Here is a 19,528-nt window from a genome sequence, read left to right as displayed (position 1 = left end):
AAAAATAACACTTTTTTAACATTATGGAAGGCGCAAAAATGCCAAATTAAACACCTGTGGAAATAAATGTCAATCAAAAATTATTTCCACAGGTGTGGGTCGTTAATAATATCGAAAATTACATTTTGTAAATTGACCTAATCAGTCAGTTTGCTTTGTTCAGATGAATGCAGGCCAAGTTAACTCAAGGGTACAGAGTGTTCCTTTATTGTGACCACAGAAGTTCATATTTGTGTCACGCCAAAGCAATACGAACGTGTTAATAACCCAAGCCTCGGCTTTTGTTAAAACGTTTGACAGAGACAGCTTCTGGGTGGAGACGACTCCAACATGATGCTCGGTGTTTACCGGAAGGTCGTGTACGTCTGGAAGGGGGTGAGGGGACAGAAATGTACCGCCTCAAAAATTCTCACGGAGTCTGTTCTTTTATTTTTAGCTGCAGGGATCAAATGGTAAACGGCGAAGCGCCGTGTTCGGTTACAAAGTAAAACGGCAGGAATGCGTGCTTGCATGCATTTTTCCTTGGGACGGAGCTGCTATAATAAAGTAATGTTTTTATATTTTGGGAAATACTAATTTGATAAATAATACTGACTTATCAGATTTTATCAATAAATTAGTTTCTGTACTTTATATTAGAGAAAAGTACCATTTGCTTTTTTTCTAACAGCAAAATCGGTTGTCAGTAAAAACTAAAGCGACTCTTTTATTTGAACGGTTGAAAAAGTAGGCAACGGAGCAACTAATTGTCCTTTTCAGTGAGCATTCTTCCAGCCACCATCGTCTTCATATCGCTTAACTCATCTTGTCAGTTTCAGATGATCTGCAGGTGAACATCCAGATTTCCTGCAGTTCATTTCCCACTGTTTATACAAAGGGATATTAAACCCAGACTTTCCTGTTCTGTGATATAAAGCATGGGCTCCGTGTTCCTCCCGATATCATTTGCAGACTCAGACAAATAAAACGAGGACTTTTTGTGGAGTGTCATGCCTTTCTGTAACAGATTGAGCTTCGCCAAGAACGCTAATCTGATTTACAACTAAAAACGTCTGCCAATATCAAGATACGAAGATAAACAACTACGGAAGGACGATCAGATCTCAATTCTGGATGAATTATTGAGAAGTATGGTAAAAATAATAAAATAAACCAATTTTTATAAAAATCTTTCATAGCTTTGGGGGGGGGGGGGGGCAGCTTTAAAAACACGATTAAGAACGAAAATGTAGGGAGGGAGTTTGAAATAAGCAAAGAAAAGGGCCTCAGTTTTAATTCGCTTCAAGAACTGAATAACCTTTTGTTTTTTCCACTCAGTTATTAAATGCTCCCTGTTAGACCTTTAGGAAAGGAAGTTTTATTTGACTAAATAAAAAGTAGCCCTAAAATTAAGTTTCACATGTTCCTATTATTCCTTCATTATCTAGAACACTTTAGACAGTTTATAATCCTGACACGTTTTAATGAACATGTTAGTTTGGACATTTAAATGGTTTAAATAACATTAATAAGGTAATAGGTTACTCAACGAAGTAGATTTGGCTTTTGAAATTCTTTTATAAACTTAAAAATATGAGAACCTCATTTTTGTTCTTAAAATGAATTTGTTGACAAGACAGAATATCTGGACAATAAATCAAATGAAATCCAAGACGCACTTTAAACCCAGCGAAACCAGGCAGAGATGCAACATAACATTTATTATTACCTAGGCCTCGGTAAAGGTCTCACGTGTGTGCGTGTGTGCGTGCGTGCGTGCGTGCGTGTGTGTGTGCGTGCGTGCGTGCGTGCGTGCGTGCGTGTGTGTGTGTGTGTCTGCTCTGTCTTCTCCATCCCCAGTGAGTCGTGGAGGATGGCTGCTTATACTGAGCCGGGATTCTCTGGAGGTTTCTTCCTGTTAAAAGGGAGTTTTCCTCTCCACTGTCGCTGCATGCTTGTTTAGTATGAGGATTGCTGTAAAGTCACTGACACTAGTCAGTGACTTGATGCAATTTGCTGGGCTCCTTATGGAGGAAACATTTTTTCTGATTGGCTCAATGAACTGACCTGAATTGGAGCGTTTATTATGTGAAGTGCCTTGAGACTAGGGATGGGTACCTTTGACATTTGAATCGATTCGGTACTAATTCCCGGTACCTAGGAATCGATACCGGTACTTAACGGTACCACTTTTCGATACTTTTGAATGTTTAATATTTTAATTCTCTTTTATAATAAAATACATATTTTTCTCAATATATAACCATATTTGATAAATATCACGATAAATAACATACAACTGTTTGTATTTTAACATCGTCCTTGTAGTTTTATAAGCTGATAATTAAACTGAAGCAAACATCTTTACTGTGAACTAAATTTACTGTGAATCTTCATTCCGTTTACCGTCATTTTTCATTTGATTTTTCCTATTGGGAAGCTAGAATTTCCAAGGAGAAAGCGAACGCACCATTAGCTGATAACAATGGTGGCAATGGAAGCTACCATATCAAGCTAACGTTATCTTAAACAGTTTATTTAGCTGCTGGAGCGGATTAAAACGATGATGCCTCACACTTAGATCGTTGTCGCTGGTTTCATCTTCACCCAATCACCCGTCGTATTTAGTAAAGTGAAGCCAAAGTTTAGAGTGCGTTCATGTTCTTCTAGCCGGAAATTCGGAGTTCCGAGGAGAAAGCGAACGCACCATTAGCAGAACGGAAGCTAATATATCAAGCTAACGTTATCTTAAACAGTTTATTTAACTGCTGGAGCAGATTAAAACGATGATGCCTCACACTTAGATCGTTGTCGCTGGTTTCATCTTCACCCAATCACCCGTCGCATTTAGTAAAGTGAAGCCAAAGTTTAGAGTGCGATCATGTTCTTCTAGTCGGAAATTCGGAGTTCCGAGGAGAAAGCGAACGCACCATTAGCGAAATGGAAGCTAACAAATCAAGCTAACGTTATCTTAAACATTTTATTTACCTACCGGAGCAGATTAAGATGAGGATGTCTCACTTAGATCGTTGTCGCTGGTTTCATCATCACCCAGTTACCCATCACATTTAGTGAAGTGGACCCAAGCGTTAGCGTGCGTTCTTTCTACCGTGCTGCTCTGTTTACAACTCGATCGCAGCGACCGACGACATAACGCTCTTGCGCATGCGCAGCTGTCTAGGCAAGTTCTCGTTATGAAGGACGGGTACCGAAACGAGGCACCGTTTGAAATCACGTGAATCGGTGCTCGGTCGGTACTATGGAATTCGGTCGGTACCTTAAAAAGTACCGAATTCGGTACCCATCGCTACTTGAGACGACTCTTGTCGTGATTTGGCGCTATACAAATAAAATTGAATTGAATATTTTTGTGGAAATAAAACATCGTTTCACTTTTTACCCAAGAAAGAAGAGCGAACAAAGGCAGCGGCGGAGTCATGTTGCTGCTTGCCAACCAGAAGCAGCACATTTGCATATCATAAATATTAATGAGTAAGACTGGTGATCCTGCCGTTTTCCATCTCCCACTCTTCCGACTAACTTCTGCTTCCAGAAACAGGACCACGAGGGCGTTTAGTCTATAGAAAACTATTTATAAGGCAGTAATTCACACTAGAGACAACAGCTAAATTATTGTAAACACAAGCAAATGAGAGCTTTAATCTAAACAAATTGTTTTTTGCTAATAACCAAATAGCTAAAGAATGTCTACTAAAATATTATTTAACCGTACAAACTAAATTTACGTGATCCTTATAAGAATGACGAGACAACTAAAGTCCAGCCTACCATCACGAGAACACCTGTACACCAAATCTAAGCAGCCAGCGAGGTCACGAGGTCAGCTGAGCTGAATCATGTTTAGTCAGCATGTGCTGAAAGGCCAAACACATCACCCTTAACCCCACACCGTCTAGCCCACACCCAGACCAAGAGGCTCACTCATCAGACTTCGCCGGTTCCCACCTTCAAATGTCTTTGAAGAGCAAAGAGCGTGCCAATTACTGATTGGACATAGGGGGCGTCTCTAACAGAAACAAATATTATGTTGCCTGCTCATGTGTGGGAGTGATTCAACGCTGGAGAACGAGAAGCAGCTGGCTCGAGGGTCATCTTATATCTCACATTACACACACCAGGGAGAATCGGAAGAAGGGGACAAAGGAGAGGTCATTCATGAAAATGTTTTACATGATGGTCACCGTGTGTGTGTATATGTGTGTGTGTGTGTGTGTGTGTGTGTGTGTGAGTCAACTAATGCAGTTGTTTCATTCACCACTAAAGTTAAATGTGCTCACATTCTTCATACGTTTCTCCACCATTAACAGAAACCGTGACAGACGCTGTAGTTTAGGAACCAGAGGAAACAAAAGTTCCCTCAAATGAGTCCAACGGAAAAAAGGACCAAAACACAGAAAATGATTTAATCCTAGAAGTGGTTAAAGAATAAGCTCCTGAAGGTGCGTCTACCCAAACTTCATCTGGTTCAGAAGTTGTCCAAAATCTGTCGACTTCAGAACTAAATGAAGTTTTGATACCAACAACAAAGGCACCTTCAGAAACTCTGAAGTTATGGAACTTTAGGAAACTTCTTCCTAGACACACAGAAGAATGTCCTCAGAACTAAAACGGTCAGATTTGGAAACACTGGGAAAAGTGTCGTTTTCTGACCTGCTGAGTGAATTCGACACACAAAACTCATCTGAAATGATGGGTTCTTCTCGAAATCAAGACGTCACTCCTGCTAAAACTTGTGCGGACAGGAGAACAAAGGAAGCAACACGAAACGTCTGACACCTGCATGTAGACGCCAGTGACGAACACATGGAGTGACTATTTACAACTACTTTGTTTGTATGAAAAACAAATTAAAAAACAGAAGAAAAAGTTTAAAAAAAACCCTCCTCTTAAAGCGGTGGAGGGGTCCACGTACCGCCGTGATCCTGAGGTTAGTGTTCATCAGGGAGCCATGACAACCAGGTCTGAGGTGAGGGGTCAGACTAACAGTGACTCTAAAACACGCTGACCAATCTATATCACAAACATGCATGATGCAGGTTGTACTTTGCTTTTATGTCCCAACTAAAGCTAGAGGCAATGGTGGTGGTACTCCCAGTATTGTGACGGGGTTCAACTCCCAGTGGTGCCTTGCTCATCAGTTCCTTTTCCATGTAGTTTGTGTTCTGTTCAGTCTCTCACAATGAACGTAACTCTGGCTACGGCGTTTGGTTCCAACTAGCATGGAAGGTTTGATGTGTCGGACCATGTTCACGCTAGAAAACATCGCTCATTTGGCCTCTTTTCATTTACTGGATACAGATTAAATTAATAAATTACACTCCGTAACCTTGGAAACCTCAAAGTTGCTCATAACCAGGTCACAAGTATCTTATCTTGTCTGCTTGGCAGAAGAAGTCCTCCAGAAAATTTTAGATTTATGGGCAAAGTCGAATAGAGGAGTCTTTGGGCGACGGTGGCTCAAAGGTTAAATTTGCTGCTTCGAACCCAGGCTTTGTGAGTGTCAGCCACTGTGTCTTTGGGCAAGACACTTCACACTCCTTGCCTGCTGGACTTGCTCAGTGGTGTACCTGAACAAGTTCTTTGAACATTGATTAATTTTATGGTGAACGTAGGGCTGGGCAATAAATTATAAATGTATCGTTATCAAAATTTCTGACTGTGATATCATTTTTCCCATGTCAATTAAATTTGGTAATAAAAACAAATGAAAAGATGTGTGATGGTTGTTAAAGTTAAAGTCCCATTAGTTGTCACACACACACTGATGTGTGTGCGAAATTTGTTCTCCGCATTTGACCCATCCCCTGGGGGAGCGGTGAGCTGCAGACACAGCCGCACTCGGGAACCATTTGGTGGTTTAACCCCCCAATCCAACCCCTTAATGCTGAGTGTCAAGCAGGGAGGCGTTGGGTCCCATTTTTTTCTAAGTCTTTGGTATGACCCGACCAGGAATCGAACCCTGATCTCCCAGTCTCAAGGAGGACACTCTACCACTGGGCCACTGAGCTGGTTGGTGGCATTCATGTCCCTTTAAGAAGCTGTACCACCTCAGGTCACATGGCAACGTGACTCAACGTAACACATGTGGCAGCCCCATCTAGTGGACTACTTTTGTTTTACCGTGATTTTGATTTTAGGCCATATCTCCCAGCCCGAGGGTGAACGCAAACTGAAGTCGCTCATTTTTGTCTGATGATCGTTAAAGTGAACATACTCATTCTGGAGTTTGCGAATGGCGCCATCTCGCCGTTTCATTTATTTCAGGAGAGTAACAGATTCCCATGGAGCTCAATTCATGACTAAATCATAATGTTGACCATAGACAACCAATACGTGTGTGTGTGCGCGCGCGCGCGTGTGTGTATGCGTGCGTGTGTGTAGATGTCGAATGAGAAAAATAAATAATTCAAAGTCTACAATGACAAAAGGCATTTAATCTTTCAAGAAGCATTGCTTTTGGTCAATTTTTCTGAAACTATCAGATTTTGAAGCAATTCAAAATTCAAACAGACTATAATTGAAGGGAAAAGACTTTTCAGACAAATTGAGATAATTTAACCAGATTTATAAAACGAGTGTGCTATAAAACCTTTTTCCCCTTAATCCAGTCAACAAATACAACACTTAGCAGCCAGACACTTCCTAAAAGTCCACAGCCCCGACGACGCTGAGGACTCCTCTTAAGAGGCTTATTCTCTATAGAAGAGTGTTAATAAAAGAAATACCATTTAGTGAATGATACATAATAAAGCCTCTTGTCTGGTACTCTTCAAAGACTAACATCCTCTGACCCAGCACTTCAAACTTGAGCTGCAAGACTTTTTTTTTCTTTCTCACATCAGCGCGCCGTATGAGAGGGCAACCAGACAAAACAGACACTTAAGTTGCCTGTGTGCAAAAAAGGGAGGAAGGGTGGGAGAGGTGATGGAAGGGAGGGAAAGGGGGAGTCGGAGTAGTGAATGTGGTCTGCTCCACGGTAGGTCTGTGAGGCTAGACAGAATCTGAGAGTTTTCACCTCTGTACTGTAGACTTCAAAGTGGTGGTGCTACACATATTCTCATGCCTGGATAATCTGGATTGTTATTGCGATTCAGGTGAAGGCTTGGGGTAAGGCATGCCCACCCCCACCCCCACCCCCACCCCCACCCCACCCGAAATGCTGATCAGCGTATGAATGAGAATAATCAAGAACTGCTGTGTCTCACGTGCAAACACACCATAGGAGTGATGAGTGTGAATGAAAACCACATTTTTAGACATAGCACTATTCTAGACAATGTTTACAATTCAATGCGAAGCCTTCCAGAGCGTTCCAGTTCAAACACAAGCTCCTACAGAAATCGTGTTTATTTTTACACAATTACATGTCAGCACTTCGGTCGCTTTCATCCTGGAAAAAGTTCTACGAAAGATTGGTTTGCATTTTTAAAAACAACAACAAACACGTGGACAAATTTCCACTAAACACATTTTCATCTAACTGTCAGGCAACCGTGTGACAACTTTGTGAAACACTGCAAAATAAAAAGCCGCGCATTTTTCCCAAGACCGTGTTTGAAAATAATGGCTGTCAAGTTTTGCCATCAGCCTTTCCTTATAAACTTAGTTGCACTCTAGGAAAAAAACAATTTTTACTTCTCATTTTGGTAAAAATAAATTATAATTATGCAAAATTATCACACACACACACACACACACACACACACACACACACACACACACACACACACACAAGAAAAAAAATCCCTAAATGTGTCTTTATAAAGATTCCTGAACAAGAAAAAAATTCCCAGTTGTCCAGACTATTAATGCACTTAGAATCACCCTGTATGAGAACGTCTGTCAGTCAAGATAAATCCTGACTGTCAGGCATAGAATCATACAATCTGATTTCAATTTAGGCCTTTTAAAAGAACCAACAACATGCCTTTTGACTCAACGGCCTCACCGCAGTCAAACCCCACATCTTGTGCCCAGATGTTACGTCATTTGCCAGGCAAGCGAAGCGCTGCACTCTAAACTCACTAGAAACCAAGATTTCTGAATTAACAAACATAACATGCCCAAAACTAAACGGACGCACCAATTAAACGCTACCTTACGCTCTCCATCTTCTCTCCTTTACCTTCAAATCCCTGCAGTCTAATAACTGTCCTCCTCTAGCTCGTAAAACCCTAGTGCCTTTAGAGAACTCTGTAACAAGGCTTCACAAGCACTTTAAGATTATGGTGTTGTCTTTATGTGGGGAGGGGGAGGGGAGGGGGAGGGAGAGAGAGAGAGAGAGAGAGAGAGAGTGGGGAGTTGGCCATGGTTGAGGCAGGAGAAGATGTTAAGACACTTGGGTCGAAGTAGGAGACAAAGTATTGCTAACTGAGGCAGCTGCAATGGTTACAAGCACAGTTGTCTCTGCAAAGGGCCTGACTCTAATTGACTGAGGTCACAGACACTGCCTGTAAAGCTTTGTATCAGTGGCCAGCTAGCCGGACCCTGGGAGCTGCCCAGCGTGCTTGATCAAACAGTAATTACGAACAATAGCATGTCTGCACGGCCACACCAGGGAATGCTCGGGGCACTCCGTCACGCAGCTCTTTTTATTTGGCATCATTCCCAATTACGTCAAAACAGTACAGTCCAACTTCAAATAAGCAATTTTCAGGAAATAGTTATTGTAAAAAATTTTAATTCATTCATTTTGGGGAGGTACTTTGGACCCAACAACCAACAGTTAACATCGTTTTAGTTAACCCTTTCCCCTGTTGGATCAGTAAGATATTGACCAAAAGTTTGAAGCTAATATGACGATGCTAGCGGAGGCTATGATGAGGAAAAAGACGCATCGGAACTGTTAAATATGTTGGATTGTGGACATAAGACATGTTGTGGACTAACTATTTAGACAACGTTGTTTAGGATGTCTAAACGTATGTTTGTATGCTTGATTGGCATCAAACGACTACTAGCTTTTTAATGAGGTATAATGAATATGTGTACGTAGAAAGAGTGCTGCAAAAAACATGTTGATTTGATTTGATAGTCAGTGAGACTAATTCATACGCATGAAAAAATAACTCCTTCAGAAACGGTCAGCGAAGGGATCGAACTGTCACTGATAGTTGGTAAATTTATCCAATTGCCCAACCTTAAAAGGTACTATATAATAGAAATGGCTAAATAAACCCAAAAAATTGAAGTTGGAAAAGGTTTTGTCATTTCAGCTGAACAAGTTAAACTCTCCAGCCCTGTTGAGGATTAAATGGATGGTATACAGATAATTTTACTTAATGCTCTGTGTGCTTGCACCTCTACGTAAAGTCATCATTTGAAAATAATTAGGTGTGATCGCAACTTATAGCTTTTATTTTTTTCTCATGAGAAACTAATGAATCGTCTTTTTGGAAACTTAAACATACCCCGAACACATTACACCATCTAGAGTGATTAAAATCTTTGTGCTTTTGGATTTCCATGATTGGTTTCAGGAAAATGCATCAACAGCACCTCCCTCACCACTGCACCTACTAACATCAAAAAGATGTGGTACACGTGTTGCTGACCAAGATGCACTAAACCTAATTGTAAATTAGCTCAAAGTCACATTTTGGCTGTGAACAAATATATTTTATACTAACTCCTCCCAGAATCAGACTAGTCCGTTAGGCTTTGATCAATGTGTGGAGATGCCTCAAATTTAGACTTCTCACCATCAAAAGCAAACACAAAGTGTTATGTTTATGTATTTAGCAGACGCTTTTGTCCAAAGCGACTTACAAGTGATAATCGGCATGTTGTCCTTGAGGCTAACAACAACAACAACATGACATCAATCATGGAGGGAAAAAGGAGTGGACAGTAGAGAGGGGGGACGGGTGCAGGGAGGGTGCTAGTTTAGAAGATGCTCTCTGAAGAGCAGGGTCTTCAGGAGTTTCTTGAAAATTGAAAAGGAAGCCCCTGTTCTGGTAGTGCTTGGAAGGTCATTCCACATTTGTGGAACGATGCATGAGAAGAGTCTGGATGGTCCTGAGCGTGGTGTAGGCACTGCTAGCCGACCATCCTGTGATGACCGGAGCGGCCGGGCCGAGATGTAAGCCTTTGCAAGAGGATTCAGGTAGATGGGAGCCGTACCATCTCGGACTTTGTATGCTAGTGTTATCAGTTTGAATTTGATGCGTGCAGCTAGCGGTAGCCAGTGGAGCTCAATGAACAGAGGGGTGACGTGTGCTCTTTTTGGCTGATTGAAGACCAGACGTGCCGCTGCGTTCTGGACCATTTGAAGAGGTCTCACAGTACAGCCTGGAAGACCAGTTAGAAGGGCATTGCAGTAATGGAGGCGGGAGATGACAGTAGATTGCACCAGGAGCTGGGTGGCATGTTGTGTTAGGTATGGTCTGATCTTTCGTATGTTATACAGCGCAAAGCGGCATGAACGAGCAACAGAGGTAACATGATCTTTAAAGTTCAGGTGTTCATCAATCACAACACCCAGATTTCAAACTGCCTTTGAAGGAGCCAGAGACAGGAAGTCATTTTGGATTGAGATATTGTGCTGTATGGATGGTTTTGCTGAGATGACAAGTAGTTCAGTTTTAGAGAGGTTGAGTTGGAGATGGTGGGATTTCATCCATTTTGATATGTCAGAGAGACGGTTTGATATTCGTGCAGAGACAGTGTGGTCGTCCGGTGGAAATGACAGATTGAGCTGGGTGTCGTCTGCATAGCAGTGGTAGGAGAAGCCATGCGATCGAATGATCTCACTCAGTGAGGCGGTGTTTATGGCAAAGAGAAGATGTCCTAGTACAGAGCCCTGGGGGACTCCTGTGGCAAGATGGTGCACGGTAGAGGATTGTCCAAGCCAAGATACACTGAATGATCGTCCTGTGAGGTACGATTCAAACCAGGCGTGTGCTTTCTCTGTGATACCCATGCTAGAGAGTGTGGACAAAAGGAAGCCATGGTTGACAGTGTCAAATGCAGCCGATAAGTCGAGCAGGATAAGCACCGAGGATTTGGCAGTCGCTCTAGCTTCTTTTAAGGATTCCGTCACTGCTAACAGAGCAGTTTCAGTGGAGTGGCCCTTTTTGAACCCAGATTGGTAAGGGTCAAGCAGACATATTATAACTCACACATGTTATAACTCACACTTGGAAAATGTAATCAAGAACAGACTCCTTTAGTCAGCCCCATCCTCAACACATCTAGAGGCCAACATCTGAGAACACTGAGAACAATAAGTCACGTGTTTTACTCATGGATGTTTTTCTCTGACTCCGTTGATCATGGGTCAGCTAACAAGATGACTATGCTGCAACTTTCCACTACTGGATGTGGCCATGGTGGTGGAGGGAGATTGATATCTCTGTGCTTTTCTGAGAGCCACTTCAGTTTCTGTTTTATACCAGACCAGCTTATTTGTAAAAGCACTTTTAAGAATGCAACATCAAGGATGCACAAAGCGCTGCACGTTAAAAACAGCATCAAAGAACACTAAACACACATTTACCTCACCAAATTTGTGTATAAAGAACTAAAGAGTCTAAAACACTGTCCAACTGTACAGTTAGACATAGACACAAATCCACTACATAACAGACGTTACAGCTCAGTGAGGGGCGGCAGAGTGTAGCTGGACTAACAAGATCACAAGAGATTTGCAACATTATGCTTAAAATCTTCGTAACAACCACAAATGGAGACACTGGCATCATTTTACACTGTTGCGATTCTCCACTGCCAAGATAAGAGCCTTGAGGTCCGTGCTGAAAAACAAATTGTTGCTTTTCTCAAAAGATGAAGCGAGCCGGTAAAGATGAATTGTTAACATAGTTGAGGAATCTGCATTAGTCCTTTATTTTGAAATTTACCGGATGCTTTACACCAATACCAGGTGGTGTGTGATTAACTGTTCAGCTCTATGCAAACTGTGGAGCTTGACAAGTGGAGCAGCATGACAACACGCTTCTGGGACGCATATGAAATGTGCCCTGGTGCGTCCGGTCTGATTTGGGGCTTAAAAGTAAAGAATCCAACTATAATTCTGTTGAAATCCATGTCTGGTTTATCCATTCATCCATTTTCTGTACCCGCCCATCTACGCAGGGTTGCGGGGGGCTCGTGCCCATCTCCAGCAGTCGTCGGGCAAACAGGCAGAGTACACCCTGGACAGGTTGCCAGTCCACCGCAGGGTAGAGACACACAGGACAAATAACCAAGCACACACACACACATCTAAGAACAATTTTAGAGAGACCTATCAACCTGACAGTCATGATTTTGGACTATGGGAGCAAGCCAGAGCACCCGGAGAGAACCCATGCCTGCACAGGGCGAACATGCACACCCCAGGCCTGGATGCATGGATGTAATTTTGGGGGGGCAGGGGGGACATGTCGCCCCCACTTTTTGCAAAGTCAAGTTTTCACCCCTGCACTTTTTACCATCCAAAAACAATATTACGCTATATTAAATTGAAACTGGTTGAGCTCTAGGACCAAGCAGAAAACAACCGTTTGTGTTGAAGCCTGTTACCCATTAGAGCATACTGTAAAGATACTACACCCCCCACCCCACCCCCCCACCCCCACTTCTAAAGTGAAAATTACGTCCATGCCTGGATGTGAACAAGTCTGGTTTAATTAGGAGCATTTATAAATCTACGTTGAGGAGACCGGCCCGTTACTACTGAACGAACACTAATTAGACAAATAGAATTCAAGCGTGGTGCTTCTAGCTCAGTTTAGAGGTATGCTTGTACATTTGTTCACAAATGCTTAGAAATATTGGTTGTATTTTTGTTCTGCTTCATAACATAAAGAGTTTAGAAATCCAGGTTTGCATTGTTTGGGACAAAGGACAGGATAAGCAACGCCTCCGACAGAAACCTTTAGCTTTTGGGGTGAATTCTAAACAGCGTAGGCTTTTAGCGGGACTGCGAAGTGTTCGATGCTCCACTGAACGATACCGAAAAGCATTTCTGCCGGCTGCAGTTCACATGTGCAATTCCACTTATGCACTATTACAGGATATGAAGTAGGATTATGTATTATGGACCGAATAGTAATTTTAGCACTGGTAACAGGTTTTTCATCTGATTATTTATTGTGGTTGTTTTCTTTTTAATATTTTCTATCTTTATTCTATTGTCTGGAGAATCTACTCTTTATATAATTTCCCTTAATAAAGTATTCTGATTCGGATTATTAATCCCACAGTGGGGAACTTCACTTGCTACAGCAGCACATCCACTTGAACAGGAAGAAGATAATAACATGTTTACAGGTAAACACGCAAAGGCAATACGCTATTATTGTAAATGTCATAGCACCTAAATAAGGTTATTCAAAAGTTTTCATGTGACAACAAGCAGCGCATCACTTTCTCCTCGGGTTCTTGAGTAGAGACAAAGCGTGCTTGCCCAGCTCGCCTCTCAATAGAGCGAGATCTTTCTGTGATTGGTCCAACCAGATAATTCTCACTTATTGACAGCCTGATGAATGACTAGCGTGCCGACATATACTGAATAGCCCAAAAGGGAGAGAGCTCTCATTGCCCTCTTCCATGTGAGACTGAGAGCACTGTACTGTAAACAGCTGAGGGCCTCTCTTTTTGGCCCGTCTGAGTGAGCGGTAGAGTACTTCCCTCCATCGCCAGCAACAGCACGCCACAAAGGAACCACTGTGGCCAACAACACTGAAGTGGCCACTGTCTTTTTCTGAGTCTCGGGGTGTCTCGCAAACTGTTTTCTCCATGCTAGCTTCTTTTCTTTGATTCCTCCCCTCCGATTTTTAGCTGCCTTTTTTTCTACTTCCCTGCCGTTCCTCTCGGTGGCCCCTACTGAGCGGACAGAGACACTCCACCCAGCCAAAGGTTTGTCTGGCAGCACGGCCAGCTTTGGTTTGGGACAAAAGCACGCTGACGCTGCCCTCACTGCTCCCCCTTGGCTTAAATAAAAGGAAGAAAAAAGCCAAAATAGACTCCCACATTTCCCTCTTTCACAGTAATTGTTCACGTTTTTCAGCTTTTAATGACAAAGCTGTAACTTCAGAGTAAATACTTTGTTTTGTACAGTTGGCACTTCATCAATTGCTTCATACGGCTTCAAATGTGTCACCGTTTAGGCGGCGTTTCAGAACTTACTGAACATTTTAAAACCTTTCTGGGAAATATAGTCGTATTAAAGCTTGGTAGCAAACATGCAAACAAGCGATTTTTTAAAAATGAACACGGTCACAGAACTCTCACCCCTCCCATTGGGTATCACCACTAGGCCCCGTACCCCTGATACTGGAACCCGCATTGTCAGTGTAAACGAGAGAGCACAAAACACCAATCGCCGTATTCTACAGTGGTGTGAAAAACTGTTTGCCCCCTTCCTGATTTCTTATTCTTTTGCATGTTTGTCACACAAAATGTTTCTGATCATCAAACACATTTAACCATTAGTCAAAGATAACACAAGTAAACACAAATGCAGTTGTGAAATGATGGTTTTTATTATTTAGGGAGAGAACAAAATCCAAACCTACATTGCCCTGTGTGATAAAGTTATTGCACCCTGAACCTAATAACTGGCTGGGCCTCCCTTAGCAGCAATAACTGCAATCAAGCGTTTGCGATAACTTGCTACGAGTCTTTTACAGCACTCTGGAGGAATTTTGGCCCACTCATCTTTGCAGAATTGTTGTAATTCAGCTTTATTTGAGGGTTTTCTAGCATGAACCGCCTTTTTAAGGTCATGCCATAGCATCTCAAGAGGATTCAGGTCAGGACTTGGACTAGGCCACTCCAAAGTCTTCATTTTGTTGTTCTTCAGCCATTCAGATGTGGATTTGCTGGTGTGTTTTGGGTCATTGTCCTGCTGCAGCACCCAAGATGGCTTCAGCTTTAGTTGATGAACAGATGGCCGGACATTGTCCTTCAGGATGTTTTGGTAGACGGTAGAATTCATGGTTCCATTTATCACAGCAAGCCTTCCAGTTCCTGAAGCAGCAAAACAACCCCAGACCATCACACTACCACCACCATATTTTACTGTTGGTATGATGTTCTTTGTCTGAAATGCTGTGTTACTTCTACGCCAGATGTAACGGGACATTTGCCTTCCAAAAAGTTCAACTTTTGTCTCATCAGTCCACGAGGTAGTTTCCCAAGAATCTTGGCAATCATTGAGATGTTTCTTAGCAAAATTGAGACGAGCCCTAATATTCTTGTTGCTTAACAGTGGTTTGCGTCTTGGAAATCTGCCATGCAGACCATTTTTGCCCCGTCTCTTTCTGATGGTGGAGTCGTGAACTTTGACCTTAACTGAGGCAAGTGAGGCCTGCAGTTCTTTAGAAGTTGTCCTGGGGTCTTTTGTGACCTCTCGGATGAGTTGTCTCTGCGCTCTTGGGGTAATTTTGGTCGGCCGCCCACTCCTGGGAAGGTTCACCACTGTTCCATGTTGTTGCCATTTGTGGATAATGGCTCTCACTGTGGTTCGCTGGAGTCCCAAAGCTTTAGAAATGGCTTTATAACCTTTACCAGACTGATAGATCTCAATGACTTTTGTTCTCATTTGTTCGTGCAGGTAAATAAAACCGTTCTATGTTTTAAAAAGAACTAAAAGATGGAATTAGAATTTCAACACAGCAAGAACACACCAAAGATAATACGAAGTGTGTTTGATCACTGAAAAAAGCAAAGAATCCTAGAATCTTCTGATTAAACATTCAAAGACCAATAAGGCTGATATCCTATATTTATATCACATCTTATTGGTCATACAAGATCCTCATCTGTGCCCCAGACAAGCTGGTTCCCAAAGTCAGAGACTCTCTTGGTCAGCTTGCTTCCCACACCAAACCTTCCATCAGGAACCTTGGTGTGACCTTTGACCCAGCTCTCACCCTGGATTCTCATGTGAGTTCTCTTGTTGGCTCTTCCTTCTTCCATCTCAGGAACGTTGCTAAGCTGAGTCCCATTCTGTCCCGCTCTGAACTTGAGACAGTTCTCCACACCTTCATCTCCTCACACTCAGACTACTGTAACTCTCTTTTCACGTGTCTGAGCAGAACCTCCCTGAACCGTCTACAGGTGGTTCAGAACGCCTGTGCTCGGCTTCTGACCAAGTCCTCCAAACACACCCACATCACCCCGCTTCTCCTCCAGCTTCACTGGCTGCCAGTCACCTTCAGGTTTCATTTCAAGATCCTGGTTCTGGTCTATAGGGCCTTACATGGACAAGCACCATCTTACATTGGTGATCTTCTTAGTCCCTACACCCCCAGCTGGTCCCTGAGGTCCAGTGACCAAAGCCTACTGGTTGTGCAGCACCAGGCTAAAGGTCAAAGGTGACAGATCATCTGCTGCTGTGGCCCCCAGACTCTGGACCTCTCTCCCCCTGAGCCTGAGATCAGTGGACTCAGTGGTCTCCTTTAAAAAGCAGCTGAAGACTCACTTGTTCAAGCTGGCTTTTGTATGACCTTCTTCACCTCTCTCTCTTTATTCTGCTCTCCCCACCTATTCCACCTTCCTCAGGATCCACTGGTTTCCCTCTTTCCTGTTCACTCTCTCTCTTTCTTAACATTTTTAATCACAAATGTCTATTTTTTGCTCATTTTAACTATATTTTTAATCATTGTATAAATTCTTTTTTATGTTTTTACATTTTTTGTTTTTGTGAAGCGCCTCGTGATTTTTATCTTGAGAGGCGCTTTAGAAATGATATTTTCTTCTTCTTCATAAGTAAAGGTTATATATTAAGCATTCACTGACCAATGAGCGGACAGGATGCTCCGTACACCTCCGAGCAAACATGGAGGAGAAGATGATTATTATTATGTTTTATAGTAAAATCAGAAGTAAGATTTCACATAACTCTAGCAGCACCTTGTGAAACATCATATCTACCACTTTATTAACTCTGAACCGCTTAAATAACCTTAATTCCCTCCAACCTGACACAGCCAATCAAAACAAAGGAAGTTTCGATTTCGCCATGGAATAGAACGCGTAGACGGCTTTACCGCTGGCCGCTGCCGCGGATCGCCTCCCGTGTGTCAGGTAATAAAAGCGACGGCGACAAATTTCGCTGATTCTCAGTGACCTATAGACTTTTAAAGCTTTACAAGAACCTAATTATTTATGTAAAATCCATACAGTCTTTACTAAAAACTGTCAAAGCTGCAGTTATTTTCATTTCCAAATAAAACATATATCACAATTTGCCAAAACCAAAAGGTAACCATATCTTTTCTTTGGTAGTGCAAAACCTCCAGAAGCCTTGGGCTTCCCGACAGGCGCTTTATAAATAAAGCTTTGATTGATTGAGAAGTAAAAAAAAATAATAAATACTGGGATTTGAGAAAATGAAACTAGGAAGCCAGAAAGACAATTAAGAGGTAGAAAATTATGAATATTAAAGGATTTCCTGAAAAGTAGCCAAACAAAAACATTAACAACTAATTTTAAGTAAATGGCTTGTGTTTGTATAGCGCCTTCTTAAGGACCTACAACCCCCCAAGGCGCTTCACAACACAATCAGTCATTCACCCATTGGTGGGGATGAGCTATGATGTAGCCACAGCTGCCCTGGGGCGCACTGACAGAGGCGAGACTGCCGAACACTGGCACCCCCAGTCCCTCTGACCCCCACCAGCAGGCAAGGCGGGTATAGTGTCTTGCCCAAGGACATGACTCTCTGGCGGGAGCAGGGACTGAACCTACAAACTTCTGATTACTGGACAAACCCACTCTACCTTCTGAGCTACTGCTGCCAAAAAGTGCAACACAGAGGCCACATTGATTCAGCAAAACATTCTTCTCCAAACTGAATTTACTCATTTCCACCACTGAGCATTTGCCATTTTGCTGGGCAGAAATGCAGATTACACATGAAACAATGTTACACCATTTCCTCTGTATCTTGGACTTCTCTGTGCTTGTAGACGCACAGATTCATATTCCACAAGCTAAATCACATCAGCTTGAAGAAAGCCACATTTGCACAGTGTCTGAACACTCAATTAGCTTTGCTTAGCGGATCTGAAATAGGTAATCAATTTTACGTGGATGAGAAGTGAAAGATTTAGTTTCACAATCAACTTAAAAAGCAAGTCACCCCCAAACCAAGTATTTTTTGCTGAAAAACGATATAAATGTGTGTCTGATCGTGCTGCAGACACGTGTCGTCAATAGTTTTGCACTTTAGTGCATTTTAGTTCAAATTTAAATGTTCTGCCTAAAGCTGTCAGTGTTGTGCCGTTGTCAGGTAAAAACTCTGCACTGCATTTGAATTTAAATCTGCCATCGCTATTGGCTAAGAGGTACCCTAGAACGTTAGCTGGTACCATATGATGTCACAATGTCGTTGTGAGCCTGTGTGTGTGTGTGTGTGTGTGTGTGTGTGTGTGTGTGTGTGTGTGTGTATTTGTTAGCGGCTCCGCCCTCTCGGTCTGCTAGGCAACAGCATTTGTTGCATTTTTCAAACAGGAAGTGGGAGTGGAGTAATACTCTGGTAGGAGGTGACTTGCTCTTTAAACAACTCAAATTGAAATGTTGACAGGTCTACGATAGAACTACTGAGAAGTATGTGCCTCATTCAGAAGATAAAATAAGGGCATTCTTGTGATTCTGAAGGTGTCAAAAATAATTCACGCAATTTCCAGTGAGTACTTCGTCAGATCGCTCGACCTCCGGCAAAACGACAAGCCCATCAGACTCCCTTTCATCACTGGCAACAAGTGAAGAGGCAAGTGTGTAAAACATTAATGAATGGTGAAAGTTTTGCAACCGCTTCTTACAAATGAGTAAATGCTTTTTGTCCTCATGGGCTCACGTAGAAGAAAACATTGCGTCTAATACGGCCAGAGACTTAGACCCGCTTCCATGTATGTGAGACCCGATTTTTATGGTTGAACGTTACGAAGCTGCTAATAGTTTGAGCACTGTTTAATTCATTTTCAACAACCTTTTGATGGATGTTTCTAGAGATTAGCGGTAAAAACTACACAGTCACTTTAAATACAAGTTTAATCTAGTGCACAGCCCAATTCTCACTGACCCCAGTCAAAAAGTTCATTAGACATTGAGTGATGAAGTTAATGATCACAGCTCATATTCAGTGACTGATAACCTGGGGTACGGGTTACAAGTGTATTGTGTTGTGTCGACACATAAAACCAAGTGATTGAAGTACAGCTAAAATTGTTTCTATTTAAATAAAGTCCCTTTTGTTGCAATCTGACGTTATACCAGAAGAGACAATAAAACAAAGACTATGGGTTTGCATGAACTGATAATTGCCAAGTTTTTATCTCGTCCTGTAATTTAAATAATTTGTCCCACTTAAAGGGAACGTAATTTGTGCTATGCAATAATGTTCTTAATTATTCTTCCAAATTGTTCTCGAAATTCCATTTATGAAGCCCTTTGGCTGCTGCAGTGGCAGAAAGAACGGTGCCAAAGGGATTCGTCTGAGCTTCCAGGAGAGCACACCAGTGGTGAAATTTGCAAAAGCCTACTGTCCTGTAAAAGCTGATTAAGCAGGCTTAAACTG

General features: G+C 42.2%; 1 protein-coding gene across 1 annotated transcript in view; it reads right to left on the bottom strand.

Annotated features, from left to right (window-relative positions):
* Positions 1 to 19,528, bottom strand: part of ndufs4 (NADH:ubiquinone oxidoreductase subunit S4) — a 36,183-nt gene that overhangs the window by 10,691 nt on the left and 5,964 nt on the right. The gene's annotated exons all lie outside the window — the stretch shown is intronic.

This window comes from Nothobranchius furzeri, chromosome 17, assembly GCF_043380555.1.
Source record: "Nothobranchius furzeri strain GRZ-AD chromosome 17, NfurGRZ-RIMD1, whole genome shotgun sequence".
Classification (NCBI taxonomy): domain Eukaryota; kingdom Metazoa; phylum Chordata; class Actinopteri; order Cyprinodontiformes; family Nothobranchiidae; genus Nothobranchius; species Nothobranchius furzeri.
This window is presented reverse-complemented; position numbering and strand designations above follow the sequence as displayed.